Here is a 9,345-nt window from a genome sequence, read left to right as displayed (position 1 = left end):
TACATTTTGGAAGGAAGCAATCGGTGATGAAATGCACTTAATAATGGGAAATAATATTTGGATTTTGGTTGATCTTCCACCAAGGTCCAAACTAATAGGTTGTAAATAGATTTTCAAAAAAAAAAAAAAAAAGAAAGTGGATGGAACCATAGACAAGTTCAAAACAAGATTAGTAGCCAAAAGCTTTATGCAAAAATAAAGATTGACTACTTTGATACTTATGCTCCAGTAGCAAGAATTGCTATAATTAGACTTCTATTCTCCTTTACATCAATTTGTAAGTTGGTAATTTACCAAATAAATGTCAAAACAATTTTTTTAAATGGTGAATTAGAAGAAGAAGTCTACATGGAACAACCGAAAGGGTTTCATGTTTCAAAACAAGAGCATAAAGTTTGTAAGCTTGTCAAATCATTGTATGGGCTTAAACAAGCACCAAATAAATGGTATCAAAAATTTGATGAAGTGCTTTTAGCCAATGGCTACAATATAAATGAATTCGACAAGTGAATATATAGCAAATTTCAAAATGGCAAGGGCGTTATAATTTACTTATATGTGGATGACATGTTAATTTTTTGCATAGATTTAGAACAAGTGAGGAGACAAAGAAGTTTTTGTCAAATAACTTTGTAAAGAAAGATATGGGTATAGCAAATGTCATCTTAAGAATAAAAATATTTCGAGATAAAAATAGCATAACTTTGTCACAATCACATTACATTGAAAAAATGCTAAAAAAGTTTGATCGTAGTAATTGTATACCAACATCTACACCCATGGATCCTTAAATTAAATTAGTACCTAATACTGGTAAGCTGTTGATCAATTACAATATGCAAGAGTGATTGGTTCTTTAATGTATGCAATGGCCTGAACAAAGCTAAATATAGCATTTGTTGTTGGAAAGTTAAGCAAGTACACAAGTAATCCAAGTATTTTACATTAGCAAGCCATAAATAGAGTACTAAGGTACTTAAAGAAAATAATCAATTATGGACTTTGGTATAATGGATATCCATTAGTGCTAGAAAGATATTCAGATGTTAGTCGGATTACAAGTTTATAAGGTCATGCTTCCACAAGCATATAGATCTTCATGCTTGGTGGGGTGCCATTTCTTAGGGTTCAAGAAACAAACGTGTATAATGGATTTTACCATGGTAGTTGAATTTATTGCATTGACTACTACCACCAAAAAAGCCAAATAGCTAAGAAATTTACCATATGGTGTACCTTTGTAGCCTAAACCAATCTCTGCAATTTATATCCATTGTGATAGTGGAGCAACTTTAGCAAAAGCATATAGCCAAGTGTATAATGAAAAGTCTAAACATATTATATTAAGACATAACCATATTTGACAATTAATTTTGAATAGAGTGATTACTATAAATTTTGTGAGGTCCAGTAAGAACTTGGCGAATCCTTTAACGAAAAGTCTTGCTGGAGATCTTATAAATAAGACCTCAAAGGGGATGGGGATCAAGCTCATAAATTAAAAGTCATCTATGGTGAAAACTCAACTCAACGCTTGGTATAACATTAAGTCTTGAGTTTAATGAGACAAAACACAACATTTGTATGTGGATGCTAGCACTATAATATGATATATTATATTTCATCCCAAGTAAAGTCCAAGGTATCCGTAAAGGTTAGGAAATGATTAGCCATATACTCTTTCTAGACCCATAACACAAATTTGTTAGAATGCTTTAGTTATGGGGGCATTCTTGATGGGACCTGCTTATGTGAGTGTGAAGTGTGACTGTTTCTAGGAGCTCAAGAACTTGGTTCTAACAACACTCATGAAAAGAGGATACAAACTCATGGTTATAAAATCATCATCGGATTTTGCGCATTCATTGGTGTTGAAATCGTTTTGTGAGATGTGTTCAATTAACCAAATGGAATAACTGGTTCAAAGCATAGTCTATCATGTGATTTCAGTTAATTTTAACATGTTTTCACTTAGTTAAGATTCAATCGGAAGATACCTTCATTTATGCAATTGATTTATAAGATTATCGAAAATTTGAATTAATTTGAAAATGATGGGGGATTGTTGGACATTTTTAAATAAAATAAAAATGGGACACAATCCCATATTAGAAAATAAAAGAAAAGTCATGTCTAGTAGAAATTGAAAAATAAAAGAAAAGTGATGTCTGTTGGAAAAAACCAATAGGTGTGTGTATTTGAAACAAATAGTTATGACTATTTGAAACTGACACTGTTGTGTTTGTTGGGAATAGACACCTATACCTATAAAAAAACTCTTATTTAGAAACAATAGAACATACAAGAAAACAACAAATACAACAATCTCTCATCTCTTTCTCAATATTCTCCAAGTTTTCTTTTATATCATTTTGCTCTAGAAATTTTTTATAAAAGTTTGATAATCTTGCTATATTTCGGTGAGTGCTTAGTAGATTGATTTTGTCAGTACAAAACGTCATCAATTATTGAGCTTCATTATATTTTTGAGGTTTATACACTAATAACTCTTTTGTACACTATGAGTGAAGGTGAATAAATCTTAAGGAAAATGGTATTGTTACACACCTTGAAGCCATTTCTTGATTTTCTAATTCTGTGTTCTAACATGTTCTTGTTTGTGTAATTTGGGATTGTTACAACCGCCAGATTGTTGTGCCGTTGCCCATGGTTATTGTTCAAGTTTCCTTCACTCAAACCGATTTCTATGCTAAGGGGAGTTTTTAGTGGACTTGTAATGGCATATCGGTTGTAAGGCTAATAAAATTGTTTTTTTTTTTTAAAAAAAAACACTATTTAATATTTTTTCAAAAAAAGAATCAAGTTACGTTTTCTTAGATCTGTTAAAACATATTTTATGTACTTTGCCCATGAGTGATATTAACATTATATTTGGTAAAAGGGATCGAGAAAGGGAGAAAAGGGGTGGAAGGAAAATAGTTTTTATTTCCTTCTCTACTTTAAGAGAGAAATAAGAAGGGGAAAATGAATGAACTTACACTTTTCTATTCTCTCCCAATCTAATCCTTCCAAATTGAAAAGAAACATTCTTTCTACTTAAGTTATTTGTTCTATTTATTATTATACTCTTAATCTCTTTATTTTCTTCTATTTTCATCTTCCATACCAAATACTAAAAAAGAAAAACAACTTTCTTTTAAGTCTTTTTTTAGATAAATTACTTAATTAATTATTTAGTTGTTTGAGAATTTCTTTTTTATCACATAACTTTGAAAAATCACATTTTTGTCATTAGTATTTATAAAAAATAACATTTTGATCATTTTGTGTAAATATTAAAAAGTGACAGACTTTTGGACGTGAATTTTCAAATCAGTTAATTTTGATCACATGACATGTCTGAGGATAATATTGCATGAAAAATATATTGCCACTAGGACAGTATCATGTGATAGATAAATTGACATAAATATATCATGTGACTAAAATCAACTAATAAAAAAAATCAGGTTTAGATAATCATTAGTTTTTAATGATTGAGTGATCAAAGCATTAATCAAAACTTAATTTTTCAAACTTTGATGATCAAAACAAAACTTTCCAAATAATGAAGTGACTAAATAAATAATTTATCTTTATTTGTTCTTTCCTCCCTTTTTCTCTTCCATCTAATTTCCTTCTTACCAAAAAAAATTAATGCATGCAAGTTTACGCATGATGTGCTTGATTCAGGTTTGTCACCAGTTGGGCTGACACCATAAATAATAAACCTCTAACCTATCACAAATTTCTCTTCCACTTAATAACGTACGCATCAACATCCAAACTAGCAAATCAAATTTTATTGACAATAAACAATTTTCAAATCTCAAAATAATTGCCCAAAAATAAATTTCTCCATATATCTCTGCCTCATTCTTTGCATATTCCACTGGTTCGAGCTTTCATATCTCAATAACCTATACTCCGTAAATAATTAAATGGGTTTTATATCTCACCAACACAATGGCAACTTCATCCTACATTATTAACATAGTGATTTAAAGGCTTACATATCAACCATGTAGTAGATAACCCTAAAAAGGAATCTAATATACATTAACCAACTCAAAATTGTAACAAAATGTGGAGCTCAAAAGTGAACCAGTTCATGGTCAAACACTTCTCATCATGATTAGTAATTGGTGGTGATGTTTCTCAACCAAGCTCATGAAGGAAAAGGCTGGAATCCAACATTTTTTCCTCCCATATTTATCCTTGTCCACTTTTTGGCTTTTAGCTTCTTCAAGCTAATTCGTAAGAAACTTTCTCGTCAATCATTCTCTCCTGTGCCTTGGTTGCCTGCAATATCCATAGGAAGATTTCACTCAGCCGAACAGTACAATGATATTTGATTAGGCACAAAGAGATCGATGGAAGTAAAAATAAGGTCTCAATTCATATCATGAGCAACATTCCAATTTCAAAAGTTAATCTTTTCATCCAAAACATATATACCTAGCAACCAAATCGAAATGAAAGAAGAGTGACATAAAAAAGAGTGAATGCAGGAGAGTGTTTATATATAGTATAAACCTGTTTTTGCCAATTTGCTTAACTAGTAACCTGTTTATATGTAGTATAAACCTGTTTTTTCCAATCCAAAGTCTCTTTCCTCTAAAGTGTACACCAAAACACAACAGGGCAGCAACTGGAATTCCAACAAGGTAGTATGCCCCAAGGTTCACATAGGCTCCAATGTGCTGCCACCCGGTTCCTCTCGCCACACCTGATGCTCACAAGAAACCGAAATTGTAGCTGAAGTCATCCCAAAAAGACACAAACAAGGAACACCATAAAGAATTGTATGAGTGCACATCGTTTCTGTTATGACAAGGAACTGATCAAAACGGTTGCTTCTAAGCTGAATCATCTGAATGCATTAAATTCTCTAACAAGGTAGGGGACAGACCAGAAAGAACTGCTAGTAAGCTGTCCACAAGGACCGAGAGAGAAATTATGGGAATCATTTCTCCAACATAATCAATAACTTATCACTGCTGCATACATATCCAAAAACGTAGCGGCAGCTGAAGAGACTAATGCTCACAATCAATGCCTCTGAAACTCCAAGTACCATTTCGACATTTACAGCTACTCGAGCTGCCTGTGGATTTCGTGCCCCTAGTTCATTTGACACTCGAGTGCTGCAAAAAAGGCAGATGCATATATGTTTCAATGCACATCAAATTCATGTACTTTTGAACAAAATTAATTACTCTTTATCGATATTATATAGGCAGAAATTGTTAGAGGACCGTATACACATATGAATCTAACCTTGCAGCAGCACCAACCCCATATGGTATGAAGTAGTGTAATGATGTGGTTGCGAGGCTTCTCATCAAAAATTTCAGAGAAGTTAGTAACATTCTTATTGAAACACACTATGTAGAAAGATCTGAAGTTTCAAGGTAATTTAGAAACTCAATATTACTAATATAGAAGCATACCATATAGAAAGAACTGATGTTTCAAGTTCTGAAATTGGCAATAGGCCAGATAACAGTACAAGGAGCTCAAATGACCACCATTCAAGACTAATTATCATGCAAATGAAAAGAAACATATTAAAAATCAATACAAAAAGAAACTAAGACAAAAGAAAGAATCAGGGACAACTTTGATTTCAAAGTGAAAGTGTAAAGTTACCAAACCATTACAGCAGAAGGGAGTGCAAAGCTTAAGATCCTTGATGCTTATGAAAATGTCCTTCAGGATGAGGATTCGAGTCTTGTCACAACTAGCAGAGCACCTCATGTAAAGTCCCAGCAAGATCACATTAAACCACAAAGCTATTGTGATTGCTAAAGCTGCCTTATATATCCCAAATTTGTTTTATATACTAGAGTCCAACAGAGAGGTACATGGAGGCATATAGTTGCACAAGAACTCAAGAACAATGGAAGAATAAGGCTCTGGGATTGGAAGTAGCGAACTAATGACTGAAGAAAAGCATCAGCAAACAATGCAGGTATCAGCCAGATTGAGTATATGCTGGCTACCTCTGAAATTTGAGGGGCTTGACCCATCAATGTTAATAGCTGGTCCATAAATATCCAAAGGACGGATACTGGAATGCAAATTGTAAGGAGAGATATTATTGAACAGTAAGTGTAGTTTCCGAGCTTTTGATCATTCTCTGCTCCGTAAGCTTGCCCACCTAGAGTTTACAATGCACCAGCGAATCCAAACTGCACCGAATGTAAATACTATTAGCCATCAATTTATCATGTAGGGTTGAATATTCAAGAATTAAGAGATTTGTGGTTGTAAAAGATTTGGGTAGTTTGAAGACATAATTAACTGTTATTTTAACAATTAAATGTTGTATCATCAATTTGAACACGCCAAAAAATGGTACAAATTTAATTCACTGCAAACTAAACAAAGTTTTACCTAACTCCCAACAAATTTTGAGATGAGAATTAGGCCTTTATGTCTAAATAAGTCCTCCTATATATGCTGCTTCCCTTCTTTCTTTTTGGGGATTCATCACCTATAGCGCTAAAGAAACTCTTTCTTTAGTTAAGCTGGAATTCCAAAAACTCAAGTTTGTTTTAGACTTTGAAATTCTTTTATGAGCATCTAAAAGCCCAAGGTTTATGATTGCCAAAGGCATTCTTCCCTAGAGAAACTGTTTCACTTTCCTAACCAAACATCTTGCAATCCCCTTAAATCTTTGACCAGTAATAAGGGATTAACAAGTATAAGGGATCAAGTGTAATTTTTACTCATGTAAGCTGACAATTAGCGGTACATGATACGATATAAGATAGATAGCCTAGAGAAAAGAAAAGCAAAAGCATGGGGAGTGGGGTACGTGGTTGTCAACACAAGGTTCAAACTCCATGCTCCAAAAAGTTTTGTTTTACAAAATATTCATTTTCTTCCATTACAATAAACTCCAGAGTCTCATAAGATAATGACTTCAATTTCCTTTAGAGACAGCTCGTTCAAGTTAAATTCTCTCTTCAAAAATAGGAAATTCATTTAAGTCCAAATATTTGCCTCCAGTACTTTAAGACATCTTTGTATCTAAGGGATTGAACTATCATTATAAAATAAAATAAAAAAGAAATAGAAAAATCGCTATAATTACAAATAATAATAAAATGACTTATACAAATTTAAAAAGAGAAAATTTTGAAAAATACTACTATTATAAGATATGAAACAGAAAATAAAATACCGTAGAATGAATGCACAAATATAAATAGATCCTTTTCTGTATATACAATATGGATCACTGGAAGTTGGATTATTAAACATTTAACTGTTAGAATTCTTTTGTTTTTAATTATTTTTCTGTTAGAATTCTTAAGAAGAGCTTAATTTTTTTTTTAGCAAGAGGAAAATAGACATAAGTGCTTTTTTATTAGGAGGAGATGAGTGTACAGTGGTTTTTTAAAAAATTTATTTCTGTAGGTAACAGAAAAAAAGAACGTGACTGATTTGGAGGGAAGAATAAAGTTTGATGTTTCGAAACCAAAAGACTGAGGTAGTTGGAGATAGAATTAATTGCTGTTTTAAACAATTAAATGCTTCTTAAGAGTTAAGAGGTGTATAGTACCATTTCCTTACTTACAAAAGGAGATAATATTTAGTGTCCTAGTAGTTTTTTTTTTTTTTCAACTAAAAGAAGTGAATACAAATTTAAGTGTGGAAAACAAGAGGAGAAGAGAGAGCAGCAGCATTACAAGTAAGCTGAAGCCAGTGACATTAGTGAAGGAGGTGGCGATGGCAACCCCAGACAGAGCAAGTTTACCAATGTGACCCACCATCATCAGCGACATCACCTGCAATAGGTACTGCGACACCGACACCGTTACCATCGGCGCCGCCATACAGCTCAACTTCTTCAGCTCCTTCACAAAGTTGGTAGTCCCACTTCGCAATGTTTTCTTCAATATAATTCTCTCTTCTCTCTGAATCTCAGGCTGTAGCAGTGCCTTGTCCATTGTTCGCAATTTTCCTCTTACCAAATCCTTTTTTCTCAGGCACTTGTAGAGTTAGTATTTCAATACCATGTATATATCATGCATGACAGGATTAGATTTTGATCGATCTTCGAGGCAATAAATAAATCACGTGGACATTTCAGTCAGCGCACATTTTGATACAGAAAAACAAAAATGATTGATCTGTGAAATTAATTTTTCGGTCCAATATTATAAATCTGATGGATTGGACTTTGAATATATCTAACAAGTTCATAATTGATTAGGATACTGCTTGGTGTGGACTGCCTCTCTCTGTTCCCATCCCTATTCTATGCCTCACACACAAAATCATTTACGCCCAAATAGAACAAATTTTATCTTGATGATGCTTTCATAGTTAAATTCCATTATTATGATAAAAATATTCAACTTTGATGAATTTGTTTTCAAGGTAAATTTATTAAAAAATTTGGTTAACAATTGGGTCATTAGAGAAAAAAAAAAACAAAGGCTAGTTCACTGTTTTATTGGAGACAATTCCATTTTCTATGCCGGGAGATTTGTTGTGCTTTTTGGATATTGGAATAAAAATTTCATTATCTAAAAACAATATCACAACGTTGTAAAATATAACTTTAAAAGAGAATATTAGAGAGAAGTAGTACGAATGTAAGAAGGTCTTCTATTTCATTTCTTGTTCTAATGTATCAACCATCAACTACAATGCCTCTATTTACAGGCACACATAGACGAAGGGGAAATGAATTTACATAAATATAGGGGATGAATTTAGTATATAAGAATGTACATACACTAAATGAAATCAAGAGATAGGGATGTACCAACATAACTACACACATTGGATCTGGGAAGATACATTGGATATTATGAAATATAATAGATATTCACTTATATTCATAATACTTCCCCTTGAATGTCCATTGTACTACTTCATTAAAAACCTTAAACTGAAAAAACCCAGTGGAACAAAAATCAAGCAAAAGGAAAAAATAGTACAATGCATGGTCCATAATTGCTTCTCTTCAATTGAGCCATGTTGCCACTTCTGGGGTTTATCCCTTGAATGTCCATTGTATTGCCTCATTAAAAACCTTAAGCCAAAAAAACCCAATGGGACAAAAATTGGTTAGAAGGAAAAAAGAGTACAATGCATGGTTCATAATTGTTCCCCTCAATTGAGCCATATTCCCACTCCAAAGGCAAATTAATCTTGCATCTTGTTAACTTTCTACATTCCAATTCCATATATTAATTTCTTAAATGTTGATGTTGGCAATAATTTGGTAAAAAGATCTGCAAGATTAGTGGGGAAGCGAATCTATTTAACGCAACTTGTTGACTTTTCTAGAGTTTGTGAGTGTAAAAAAATTTCAGCGAGATA

The 9,345-nt window shown here is 32.6% G+C and overlaps 1 pseudogene; it reads right to left on the bottom strand.

Moving 5' to 3' along the window:
- Positions 1 to 1,055: 1,055 nt before the first annotated feature.
- Positions 1,056 to 7,961, bottom strand: LOC18601980 (protein DETOXIFICATION 9-like; annotated as a pseudogene).
- Positions 7,962 to 9,345: the final 1,384 nt, after the last annotated feature.

This window comes from Theobroma cacao, chromosome 4 (genome assembly GCF_053813885.1).
Source record: "Theobroma cacao isolate CCN51 chromosome 4, ASM5381388v1, whole genome shotgun sequence".
Lineage (NCBI taxonomy): Eukaryota > Viridiplantae > Streptophyta > Magnoliopsida > Malvales > Malvaceae > Theobroma > Theobroma cacao.
Note: the sequence above shows the minus strand (reverse complement) of the source record. Positions and strands in the feature narration are given on the sequence as shown.